This window comes from Vigna unguiculata, chromosome 8, assembly GCF_037176805.1.
Source record: "Vigna unguiculata cultivar grain cowpea cultivar isolate G323 ecotype 2 chromosome 8, ASM3717680v1, whole genome shotgun sequence".
Lineage (NCBI taxonomy): Eukaryota > Viridiplantae > Streptophyta > Magnoliopsida > Fabales > Fabaceae > Vigna > Vigna unguiculata.
Window position 1 is genome coordinate 24570840 of NC_140799.1, and position 14433 is coordinate 24585272.

The window sequence follows — 14433 nt, forward strand, 5'->3', positions numbered from 1 at the left end:
TGGTAGTCGCAGTAAATTTCCTTTTCAATTCTTTCAACCACCCAGGCAAGTAAAAATTTATCAGGGTCAAAAGGGTAATTATTGGGGGTACAAGAGAAAGGTTGGGGATGCAGCGAGAAGGTCCCTTTGAACTATTAAAAATCTCCATTGAACATAGTTCAACCTTTTACTTCATTCGTCGCATATTAGTAAATGTACTCCCATTAATCATTCTTTATTCCAATTGTGCTTCTCCTTCATCACTTTTCTTGCCTGTGTTTTCCTTTTTATTTTCTTTTTATTGAAAGTTTGTAATCCATTGTTAAGGGATTAAGGATTATGGCGAGCTTTGAAGATGGTTGAAAGATATTATGAGAACTATCTGTTAGTACAAATATTCATACATTAATAGTATATGTGATCAAATTTGGGTAGTTTGATTACATCATAATATTCTTTAATACCATATATTTACATAATATTTGGTATATCTGATAAGGTATCACATTATTGTTATTATTCCACTAATTATCATATATACCATAAGTTGTTATTTTATTGATATTATTTTATATCAACTTGATACTATCTATGTTTATCACATGAGTCATGAGGCTCAAAAACCCTATAAAAATATGCATGGTATTTTACTAGGAAATACACACTCTCTCATCTCACTCTCTTTTACTCAAAAGATTCAAACTCTCTTGTTGACTTGATCATCAAAGAGTCTTTTGTAGGTGGATCTTTCCATGTATTCCAACCCTCATAAGCATTCATCAGCATTCTCCAATCCACTCAGATATTACCACATGTTCGAAGGTCCAAGCTCTAGCTCCTTGTAAGAATATTTGGCGTTCACCGTGGGGCCCTGGTAAAACTTTTCCCTAGGCTCACTCTTTCATGACTACCACCTCAAGCCAAGGCCAATTGTCACACGAGATGGACTTTAACCCAATGAAAACTCGTGAGAATCAAATGCAGCTTCTGGAGCTCATCCAGCTCTTGGAACCTCAACACCCCCCAATGTCAACTCGGCAAGGAAGTGTTCCTACCATCGGAGCATAGGACACACCATAGAATAATATCGATATCTGAAGAATCTCATTGAAGTGTTCACCCACTCTGACACCTTGGCTCGATTCATTCAACAAGGCAATAATGGTCGAGGCAAGGGACAAGAAATGACGAGGCAGAAGAAGAAGACGCAAGGGCTTCGCAGGAAGAGGTCGAGGATAGTTGGATCAATCTGCCATGGTGCTCCAAATCCCAAGACCTAATTCTCAATAGCTTGTCCAGGTTCAACAACCTACTCCGTTTCCTGAACAACCTATAGGCCAAAGCCAGATCATCCAAGCACAACCTTACCCTTTTCAAGCGAGGGTAATCATTCATACCATCGTATAGGGTTTCATCGAAGGGAGAAGCTCCCGAGTAGCACATATAAGATACTAGATGAGTATTAACTTGGTGAGTCAATTCCCACCATGACACTTACCTCCTATAACCTTCACAGATGCAGATTTCTACATAGATGACCCAGATCAAGATTACCCAATAGTCATCAAAACAACAATTGCCATTTGGTGAGTTGACAAGATCCTCATTGACTAAGCAACTCGGTTGATGTCCTATTTTGGCACGTCTTCAAAAAGTTGGACATCTTGACTAACTTGATTTAACCCTATGCGAAACCTCTGCTCGGCTTTGCCAGAAAGTGATTCCACACCAAAGGTTATATTGACTGTTCATGACCTTTGGAACATTAGAGGCCCATGGCACCATAATGGTACGACACCTCATAGTGGAGGCCAACACGTCCTATGATCGAGTAGAAAATGTGGAATACGCTCGAAGTTGTTGCATCCACTCCACACATGGCAATGATATTCTCAGTAGAGGATCATTCGGTTATCATCACTGTCAAAGTGAACCCAAATGAAGCAAGAACCTACCACGCTCTGAGCTTGAAAGTAGCACCATATGTGCCTCTTACCAACTTGGCAGGCACCAACGTTTCACTCTGAGCGACAACAATAGAGCAACCCATCTAACTGCAGATAGAGGCACAACATGATGAACAGTGTAATAACATTGGTTAGTGTCTACAGATCACTAGCAAAGAAGTCGACTCAAATGGAAACACTCTTGACATTGAACCTAGGTCTGAATTCCTATATGACGATCGAACTTTCATGAACCATTGCAAAATTGCCCCTTGGGAATGAACCCGTCCCAGGTCACAAAGGTCAACGTCAGCAAAGAGGAATTTGTTTGCAATCAAATTATGGAAGTACTCAAACAAAATATGGATCAGTTTGTTTGGTGTCCAGCTGACATGCCAGGTATTGAACTCGGTTTCTTGTGCCACCAAAGATAGAGAAAGCTTGGAGAGGAGCATCGAGAAACTGTCAACAAAGAAATAAAACCCTTCTTGATGTCGTCTTCATTAGAGAAATCAACTACACCACATTGCTTTCCAACATAGTGGCAAATGGAACACATGTGTTGAGTACACATATCTCAACAAAGCGTTCATGAAAGACACATATCCATTACCCAGCATTGGTCGGCTCGTGGATACAACGACAGGTACAACTTGTTGAGCTTCCTAGACGTGTACTCAAGGTGCAACCAAATTTAGATGTACCCACCTGAAGTGGAGAAGACGAAGTTCACGACAAAATGAGTCGACTTATTACAAAGTCATGCCTTTTGGTTTAAAGAACGCAGGTGCAAACTACCAACATTTGGGGGACAAGGTGTTTGCTAACCTCATTGGAAAGATAATGGAGGTGTATGCAAATGATGTGGTCATGAAATTCACGATTGTGCTAACCATCTGACACACCTACAAGTCATCTTCTGCAAGGTACACTACTATGATATGAGATTAAATCCAAAAAACTGCTTTTTTGGTGTAGGTAACGAAAAATTCTTACGTTTCATGATAATTCGGTGAGGAATAGAGACTAACCTAGAAAAATCTGGCGACTACGACACTACTTCCATAGTTTCAACATCTAGGTCTACACAAATTATCCTATCAAGCATATCCTACAGAAACCATAATTAGTAGGGCGCATGATGGCATAGACAATTGAGCTTTCAGTGTTCGGGCTCACATATTAGACCAAAGGACCACTGAAATCGGAGTTCCTAGTAGATTTCCTCACTAAGTACAAGAGCAAGAGCAACTTGGCGTTATAGTGCTTGAATATAACAAAAACTTAGTGCCCGAGTACAAGAGTAACTTAGCGTTTCAATGCTTGAGTACAACAACAACTTAATGTTTCAATGCTCAAGTACAAAGAGCAACTCGACGTTCCAATGACCAAGTACAAGATTAGTTTGGTGTTCCAACACCTGAGTATAAGAGCAAGAGCAACTTGGCGTTCCAAACCTCAATACAGGGAATAATTCTGTGAGTATAAGAACAACTCGGTGTTACGGTGCCTGAGTACAACAACAACTTATCATTCTAGTACAGGACTAACTCGACATTGCCGTGCTCGAGTCCAATAACAACTTGGCGTTCTAGCGTCCAAATACAAGAGTAAACTTAGTGCTCTAATAATCGAGTACAAGAGCAACTCAATATTCTAGTGTCTGAATACAATAGTAACTTGGCATTCCAATACCCATGTACAAAAGCACATAATAACCTGGTGTACCTAAATTCTAGACAAAATGACACAGAAGGTAGACCTAGTCTGGAGAAAGTCTGGTTACACTAAAAACTTTAAGCAGAAAGACAGCTTGCACCCAACTAAGACAATCTATATTACATTACGGGCTTTCTATAAAATGGGTACTACAAGCTAAAATAACTCGAACAAAAGCTTATCTCGAGGATATAGAATGTAACCTATTTAAAGATGCATTATAGCTAAGGAATTTACTTGACCAACACCAAATCCTCAAAAGCAAACGCTAAGAGGTAGCACAAGTTAAGCCTACAAAGGTGGCATTTGAGTTACCTAGGTGGTAACATAAAGGCCACAAATGAGACACCGAGTTATCTAGACAATAACATAAGCAAAACCATTAAACGAGACACTGAATTACTTAGATAGTAACATAATCAAAGCCTTTAGACGAGACACCGAGTTACTTAGAAAGTAACATAAGAAAGGCCCTCAAACGAGGCACTATTTATCAATATGGTAACATAAATGAAATCCTTCAAATGACACACCAAGTTATTTAGACAGTAACATAAGAGAGGAACTCAAATGATTCACTGAGTTATCTAGATGGTAACATAAATGAAATCCCTCAAACGAAGCACTGAGTTACTTAGACAGTAACATAAGCAAATCCCTCAAAATGAGGCATCAAGTTACTTAGACAGTAACATAAGCGAAGCCTTCTGACGAGGCATCGTGTTCGGCTACAAGAAGGTTGTCCATTATCCACCATCGGTAATGGACAACCTTCTTGTAGCCGAACTTGTAAACATGTAATTAGTCAATATAGAAAATTAGTGCTTTAAATTAATAAAGAACTTTACCTACACAAAATGAGAACCATGAACATGTCCGATACAAATTAGTTGATGTTGACTTTACGTATTAGGTGGGGATGTGCGAAGTGGGAATATGGTCAAAAATTATGAACCGACGACAAACAGACTAGGATTACATTATATTGATTAGCAATCACATACCCCATGTCCGATATAGTCATCCATTTGTCCCGATCAACCTGTTTATAATTATTCAAACTATAATAAAAAATTAGTATTAAATAAGTGTAAACAATTGTGTATAGAAGTCATACCCCTGATGGTGAATGGACTAGCAATGACTTTTTTAGTTCTTCTAGTCGATCATGGCTTCCAACTAATGTTGCATATTCATCACGCCACTGACTAAGTTCTTTGTACAAATCATGTCTGATTAGGGGCCATGACTCCTCACCCATCCCCAACAATGCAATAATGCATCTATACCCATAATGTCCATCAACAACTACATCCATAACATCCTCAATGTAGGCTGACAAATTGGATGGAACTATTCTAGCATGTGTATCTTCTTTTGTTGCATTACACATTTGGCCTTCAATTTATTTTCTTTCTTTGCAAAAGATGTGTCATGTCTTAAATTCTCAATGAAGGCATCAACATGCTCGAAATATGAGGGATCACGCTTCAATGACTTCTGAGATCAATAACTTTTAGGTGCACCCTTTGTTTTAATTTTACTCGCTAACAGCAACATCGACATCAAAGGGCAAACAATGTCAGGTAGTTTATGTTTGATGGTTAGTTTTCTTGCAATGTCAATGTCTTTGAAATGATTGAGCACCAAATCAAATTCCCTTTGAATAGATAATTGCCCTTTCAGTTGTGAAGATGACACATTTGAGAAGGTAAACCTAGTCCACATTGTATGAATTTCTTGCAGAGGAATCATCCTAGGGTCAATCGTGCTAATTCACAGGCACATGGAAGACCATATGTTTGTCTCAGAACGCAACCATAAAAACTAGTATTAAATCCTATTTTCTTAACTCTTTCTAACTCTGAAGCAAGGAGTCATAAGGCATATCTAGATACATATCCCATGAGCATAGGTCTCCCATACTACTTCCAAGAACTTTCTTTAGGCTCTAGTGAGCAGACTCGACCTTGATACAAATTTTACAATGCATCACATCAACCATAAATGACAAAAAAATTGAATATATCATATGCAAACATACCTGTTTGATGTTGTAATTCCTAAATGCAAAACTCTGCTTGTCCAGGCCTTCACAAAGTATTTCTTATAAGGAATGATCTATGAGTCATTAAGATATTCAAAGAATAGAGGCCATGACTGACAAACAAGCTGAAGGCGATTAACACAATCCATAAACTTACACTCATCTTCATTGTCCATTACATTTTCCCATGCTTGCAACACAACATCCCATGCGTCAATAGAATTAACTAACATTTTGCATTTTGCTTGGACATTTTTCTGAATATGGAAATGATAGAGAAGATGATAACATTCAGGGAAGACAGTTCCAATAACATTCATTAAAGCCATATCCCTGTCAGTAACAATAACCTGTGGACCACCCTCAGACGTCTTAATGAGACCTCTTAGCCTTTCAAGAGCCCAAGTGAAATTATTTTGTCTTTACTTGATAGAAATGCAAATGCAGCTGAGAAAGTTAATCATATTGATGTCACACCAACAATCTCAAGCAATGACAACCGATATTTGTTGGTTTTAAAGTACTATCCATTAAGAAGACAATATTAAATGCATTTAACAACTTCACCGCATCGGGATGTGTTCAGAAAAGGTCGCTAACCACCTCAAATTCATCGACACATATACTAAAATGGATATACTTATCACGTTCTAACATCATCATCAAATGTTGTAACTCGGTCCTCGTACCTCTCAATGATCATTTATACATGTATCTTGCATTGTATACTTGCTTCATAGTGGTGACATTACACTAATCTTTTTATTTAAGAGTGAGGAGTATATTTGCAGGTTTAACTTGACTTTTAGTCATATCCACAAGTAACGACTATTCACTTGACTTCAACCTACCCGCAAATGAGTGACCAACTAGAGTATCTGACAAATCATGATTATGGTAACCATGTATTACATTCAACACCCACCCCTCCCCTTTGGAGATGGGTTTGCCTCTCAATTTAAATGGATACTCATATTTTCTTGTGCCAGATAAACTCGACTCTACATCATATTTGTATTTTCTATATTTTCCACCCCTTTCACAACCTAATAATACATAGGTCTTTCTTTCGGGTTGTCCATTATATTTATCAAATCTTAGGATAATAACAATGAAACCAAGATCAAAATCCATCCCTCTAACCTAGTTAACTAAATCTTCACGTGTAGGGAATATCTCAGAGGTTGTAAAATTAGAAGTGTAATCATCCTCACATATATCATGAATAAAGGAAGAAAAGTCTAACACCAAACTAGAATTTACTTGAAAATAAAAAAAGAAACTCAAATAACTCAATTGATAATCTTCCATAATTATAATCCCCTACAATTAATTAACAAAATATGAAAAGAAAAATATTAAATGTAATAAACGAAATCAAAAAATTAGTTCAAATGATAAATTAAAATATATATATATATATATATATATATATATATATATAATATAAACAACTATATTAATAAATAATTAATTAATTATGTAAAATAATAGATAGTGATAAAGTTGAACAAATCCAAATATTATTTTAAATGAAAAATAAAAAAAAAATATCATGACTTACGAATGTGGACATCCAGCTTACAATTTGAGATCCGTTTTCACACGATTATGGATGTCCACATCTGTTTTGTTATTACCAATTTCAAAAATAATAATGCAAAAAAAAAATTAGTTATATAATATAGAAAATAAACAACTATATTACTAAATAATTGTTTATATATTTAAAATAATATATAATGTATAAATAGCATAAAGGCAAAAAATGATTTGGATGAAAAAAATATTTCATGCCTTACGAATGTAGGCATCTAATTTCAGATTCGTTTATATTACGGATGTTGATATCCATAGTGCAATGAAACCAGAGAAAAAAAGGAACCAAATGTCGATATCCACAGTTCAAACTCCAGAACTGGATGTCAACATCCGTAGTACATGAAACCAGAAAAAAGGAACCGGATGTCAACATTCACAGATTAAACTCCAGAATTGGATGTCAACATCCGTAATGCATGAAAACAGGCAAAAAAATTAGGAACCGAATGTCGACATCCGCAGCTCAAACTCCATAATCAGATATCGACATCCGTAGTGCATTAAAATAGGTAAAAAAAGGAACCGGATGTCGACATCCACAGTTCAAACTTTAGAACCGGATGTCGACATCCGTAATGCATTAAAACATGCAAAAAATAGGAACCGGATGTCGACATCTGCAGTTCAAACTCCAGAACCAGATGTCGACATCCGTAATGCATTAAAACAAGCAAAAAAATGGAATCAAATGTCAACATCCACAATTCAAACTCCAGAACCGAATGTTGACATCCGCAGTTACAACCAGTACTCTAAAATTACGGATGTCGGAGATTATTTCAACAACAGAAAAACAGTCAACCAACAACATGCATATTTATCAGGCATCTAATGACATATAAATGAAACACTAACCTTTTTGTGTCAAACAGAAAGATGGGAGGGGACCACGATGTTGGAAAAGATTCTTGAGATGTTAGAGGAAGGACCAGAGAATGAGAGATTTCTTGGAGGGATCACATGTTGGAAGACAGACCATAGCCACAGGCAGAATAAAAGAATCACGTTCAAACAGTCAGAGAATAAATTTGGAGAGCATAAAGTACAACAAAACAGAAAGAAAAATTTGGAGGTGCAGAGTATCAACGGGAAGAAGAAATTTGGAGGTGCATTCTTAAAGTAACAAAAGTTTGGAGGTGCAACAGTAACTCTTCTTAATTACCACAACACCCGAATTAGGTGAGAATATAATGGAAATAATGACTGACGCTTGGGAGTACTAAAGAAACGTTTAGGAGTGCAGGGAGAAGCCTTTATGTAGCCCAGTGGTTCCTTTTCCAAACTATTTTAATTTCATTAGTATTAATTATTAGTATTTTTATCGGTAAAATTTAAATAAATAAAAAAATTAATTAACAAAATCTTAAAAGAGAAATGAAATATCAATAGATAATCGTATATAAAATTTCCAATAAATGTATTCATATAATTAAAGTAATTTTTACCAATAAAATTTAAATAAATAAAAATTAATTAATTGGCAGAAAAATGAAAAAAGTAATAAAATAAGTAATAGTGAGAAAATATTATATCATAAAAAAATAAAATTAAAATAAATGCTTTTGTATAAATAAAATTACTTTTATCAATAAAATTTTTAAAAATTAATTAATTAAAAAAATAAAACATCAATAATTAGTGGTTAAAAAAATCTTATAATAAAGAAGAAAGAACATTTTAGATAAATAATTTTCTATAATTAAAATTATTATTATCAAAAAAATCTAAATTAATTAATACAAAAATAAAAGAATAATAAAATACCAATAATTAGGGGTTAAAAAAAGTATTATATTAAAAAATAATGTTTTGAATAAATATTGTCTTATAATTAAAATTATTTTTTATCAATAAAATTTAAATAAATGGTAAAAAATATTTTTTATTATAAAAGAAATAAAATTTGTAATAAACGTTCGTATAATTAAAATTATTTTTATTAATAAAATTTAAATTGTAACATCCCATTTAATAGTTTTTACGCTACTAAACAAAATATTATGTCATGATAACACAAAGCAGATAGTAGAAATAGGCCAATATAAAGTATTAATATAATCATCCAAATAACTATAGAAGTACTGACTATATTTACAACCTATGCTAGAAAATAGTTGGCAGAAGTTCTAACTCTGATCAAAACATAAAACAGAGACTACTATAGGAAACTCCATTCTATTGTCTCAACTCCTATCCAAGAGGAGAGTATCTTCACCTATATCTTTCTCTGCTCACACCAAATGATTGATGATCATTGCAAAAAGAGGAACCACACAAGAAAACAAACACAAACAAGAAGGGTAAGCTAATTTGATTAGAAGAAAGATACAATCAAATTATAAACACCATATTAATTTTCACATTTCCAATATAATCACTTAAATCACCATAACACATGAAAGATATATGACTTTAAACTCAATTATCCAGATTATGTAAGCGACATTGGACCTCTTGGTGGCATGCACCTGTAATGGTTTCCAAACTCTGTAGAGTTTAGCCTCAAGGGGTTATCACTCAACCACTCACAAGATAAGGATAAGGATGCTCAACTTTGAGGGAAGGATTCTGCACTGGTCTCAAGCTTGCCTGTTACAACAAGAAGAGATGAATGAATCAGATAGTGGACAGGAGCTCAAGCCCTTTTTAGAGAGTAAGTGGGAAAAGCAGGGAGGGAGAGGAAGTGGGGAGAGCAGGGAGAAGAAATGGAAAAGCGAGAGTGGTTTAGGGAGAAGAATGTGAGTTTAGACAAAGGGGAGAAAGAAAAGTAGGGGTCCCACATAAATAAATAAATTAATTAATTAACAAAATAATTACAAGAGTAATAAAATATTTGTGATTAATAGTGATAAAAGATTATATTGTAAAAATAATAATAAAATTTACTTTTATCAATAAAATTGAAACTAATTAATTAATTGATTAAAAAAATAATAAAATAATAAAACATCATGGTTAAAAAAAATATACTAAATAAAATTTAGGATCAATATTTTCCTGTAACTAAATATTTTTTTTTACACAATTCAAATAAATGAACTATTTATTTAACTAACACAAAAATAAAAAAGTAATAACATATCTATAATTAATAGTGAAAAATACAGAATTAAAAGTAATAATATTCTTTTTGGTAGAGTTTATTTCCATTCTTCATTTTGGTTTTATATTGCTCATTTTTTAGGTTTTTAATAACTTTATTTAGACATAATAGATTTATTTACGAAAATATTTGTCAATAATATATATAGATTGTATCGTTAAATTTATTTTTATCGATAAATTCATATATAATTGATAATTTAAAAATAAAATATGTTGTTTAATTTAATTTATAGATAAATTTATTTTCGTCGGTAAAATTTTATTAATAATTCTTATAACTTTTGTAATAAAAAAAGCACGTTGCAAAATACGAATTTTGGAAACATGATTTGAATTGAACATCTCAAAATACTTTTTTCAGAATGTATAATCTGAAACATATTTCTAGAATGGTTATTATGATAATTCTTTGCAAATTGTTCAATCTAAAATATGTTTTTAAAATATATATTTCGAAAACATCTTCTAAATTAGACAATCTTAAAAAGTATCTCCAATCCAGAACACTACATAGTAAAGCACCTCCCGTTTTTAATCAGGAAATCCAAAAATATTACATGATGATCTTTAAAAGGTAAAAGAAATAAAACAACTGCACCCATCGTAAGAGAAAGCATATGAAGTAAGAGGAAATGGTGATGTTTGTCCAAGGATGGGTGCAGTGCAGTTGCTCTTACCACTACGATGAGGGTATTTCTTTGTGTAACTCGAAAACTTCTTCTACACCTTCAAAATTTTTTTAAATACGAAAAGTATCCTTTAATTTTAATTTTAAGTAAAGTCACATATATCATGTCATTAAAATTATTTTTGGATATTAACTTTCGAAAATCAAAATATATTATCAGAAATCGACTTCCGAAAATCAAAATATATAATCGAAAATTGACTTTTGGAAGTCAAAATATATTTATTATTAGAAATCTACTTCCAGAATATATATATATATATATATATATATATATATATATATATATTTGTTTTTAAATATGTATTAAAAAATACTTAAGAAATAAATTAAATTAAAAATGCTTAAACTTTATATTAAAAAAAATATTAATTCTGTTTTAACTATTTTTAATTTGATTTAAAGTTTATGTTTTCTAAATTTTAAATACTTTTTTTGTAAGACCCACTTATTATTCTGCCCAATGTTTAAGGACTGTCCTAATTTGTTGGGCCTAAGACTGGCCTATAGGGTGTTCAAAACCCCTAAACCAGCCTAGCACTCTCAATGCTGCCACTTTTAAGAAATCAACTCCCTCACTCTCTCTTAGAACTGCAACCATGCTCTGCTAGGGTTTGGTCCCAATCTTGGTCAAGCTAGCGTAACCCTTTTCTACTCCACGTTTAGCTTATTCTTCATGGTTCCAGCTAGGGTTCGTCTTGATGAACTCATTTTAAATCTGTTCCACTATATTCCAGCTCTTGAATCTGCCTTAGAGCTACTATGCTCAGTTGTTCGGTGCTCGAGTCTTTAGCTATCCCCTGTCTGGGTAAGGAAGCTAGGGTTTCGTATTTTTATGTTATTTTCCCTTTTGTTGGACTATTTTGTCTTCCTAAATACTTGTGTGGTGTTGTTGATGGTCTTAAAAATGCATGGCATGTACTTCTGGTTTGAATATGGTTTGTATGCGTGAAACCGTGACGAGAACTGATAATCTCGCCTAACCGAACTTGTCTCGCCTCGGCGAGAATATCATAAACTGGCCCAGGTTGCTGCTCGAGCTCTCACTCAGGCGGAGAACTTTCGTTTTGAGGGATGAATCATCTCACTCAGGCGAAGCGAGAACCCGTGGGAACCTGATGTGTTTCACTTCAGAAGCAGCTCAGGCGAGGGAGTCTCTCTTTTGGGCAAAGAGTAGTCTCGCTGAGGCGATGAGAGCTCGCCCAAGTGAGGGTTCGCGAAACTTGTAGTTCTTTCTTATGATAGTCTCGCCTAAGCGAGAGCCTATAGCTTGAGCGAAGGGTCTCTTTTGCCTGAGCGAGGGCCACAGCTTGAGCGAGACTGGTGCATGCTCTAGTGTTGTTCACTTCATTATATTCGAGGATTAATTGTATAATTGAGTGGATTTCTTTAATTTAAAGTATGAAACATATTAGTATGTAAGCATGATCTGTTTGTGTTGTTTGGAATTGATGGTCTTGGTATGATTATACACATGAAACATGATGGCATGGTTGGTTATATATTGGCATGAGATTGGTATGCATGATAATTTTACATTGGTTGGTGAGACATGATTTTGGTGTGGTTTAGGACATAATTCCATGAATCTCTAGGTGAGATCTCATGGTGGTGCCTCATTGGTTAGGATGTAATTCCACGATGGTTTCGTTGTGGGGCCTCATGGTCAGGACATAATTCCATGACCCTTGTTAGTGGGAGTTCATGGTGGTGCCTCATGGTCAGGACGTAATTCCACGGGGGTTCATGGTGGTGCCTCATTATATAATTTAGTAAGGATTCAAGTAAGGATTGCATCCTGACACTCTAAAGTGTCAGTTAGTCTCGCGTAGAGCGTACTGACTCAAGTGGTGAGAGTAGTAAGAGGCCCTTATCTTTGGCAGGATAATGACCTTAGACGTTTGAAGGCTAACCTTGTGAGTGGTAGGGTGAAACCCATTGGCAATGACTCTGCAAAGCAGTAGATGCCACCATAAGTGCAAGCATCTAGTGAATCTGACTGATTATATGTACCAGATAATCGTGTCTTTGAGTCTTAGTGTTTTTCTTGTCGGTCATTATATGCTTGGTTGATTTATGTACTCATGACTTTTAAATTGTATGTTCAATTGCATGATAAAAACCTTTTTACCTTAGCTTACCCTTTTTGTTTGTTTGTATATCCTGTTAGTTTTGAAATGGTTGAAATGCCAAGAAGGGGGGGTTGAATTGGCAAGTTAAAAATTTAGGCTATCTTTGAAAGCTAAAAACCACTTTTAATTGAATCAATTACATTACCAAATTAGGATGTAAAAGCTACTAGAATGTATACTTTTAATTGGTCAAAAACAGAGTTAATCGATTGATTTTACTAAACAGATTCTGTTATGGTATAATCAACCGATTAAAACAGAAAAATAGTGGACTAAAGTACTGGGAAAAATGTAGAAATGCATATTTGAGTTTTAAACCAGGAACAATGCACAAGAATGATCAGGACAGTTTCTAAATGATTATGCAAACATGCTCAATGCTGCAGATGTCATGGAAACATGCAAGAACATGAAAATATGATTAAAACACAAGTTCTTTAAAATTTAAATGAATATGCAAGATAGAAAGGTTAGAGAAGAGATGAGATCACAAGATTTTTATACTGGTTCACTCAAACCTGAGCTACATCCAGTTTGTCAAGGCAATCTGAGCTTGACTTTGCACTATTTCAAAAGATTTACAAAGTATCCACCCTTACACTTTCAAAATATGCAAAAACCACACAAAAGACTCTTAAATCATACAAGAGTCACACCAGCACAACAAGAACCCTCTTGTAGACCTAGAAAACCACCAAGCACACACACACACAAAGCTTGAGAAAGATCAAACTTGAGTGGTAGCACAACCCAGCCTACCACAAACCACTTTCTCCAAGCTTCAAACCAAGCCAAAGGCTCCAAGAATTGATTCAAGATCAATCTTCAACTACTACAAACTGTATGATCACGAAGGAGAGAGTTTCCAGATCAATTTCGCACTAAAAATTGGTCAGAATTACTCTCTTTCGAAAATCACAGCTTTTATAGTCAAAGTGTTACGAAATTCAACAGGTTGATTTTCAAATCAATTAGTTGATTTCACTTGACTTAAGTGAAATCAGTCGAATAAAAAATAAATCAACTGATTGAATTTGTTGCAGTTTAAGTCTATTGCAGCCAACCTTTTAACCTGTTGAAAAACCATTCAACAAATTAAAAGAGACATTTTAACCTGTTGAAAAAATCGTTCAACAAATTAAAAGACACACCAAAGACCAAAAACATCTAATTAATGCTACAAGATCTACAATATGAATTACAAACATCAAATAC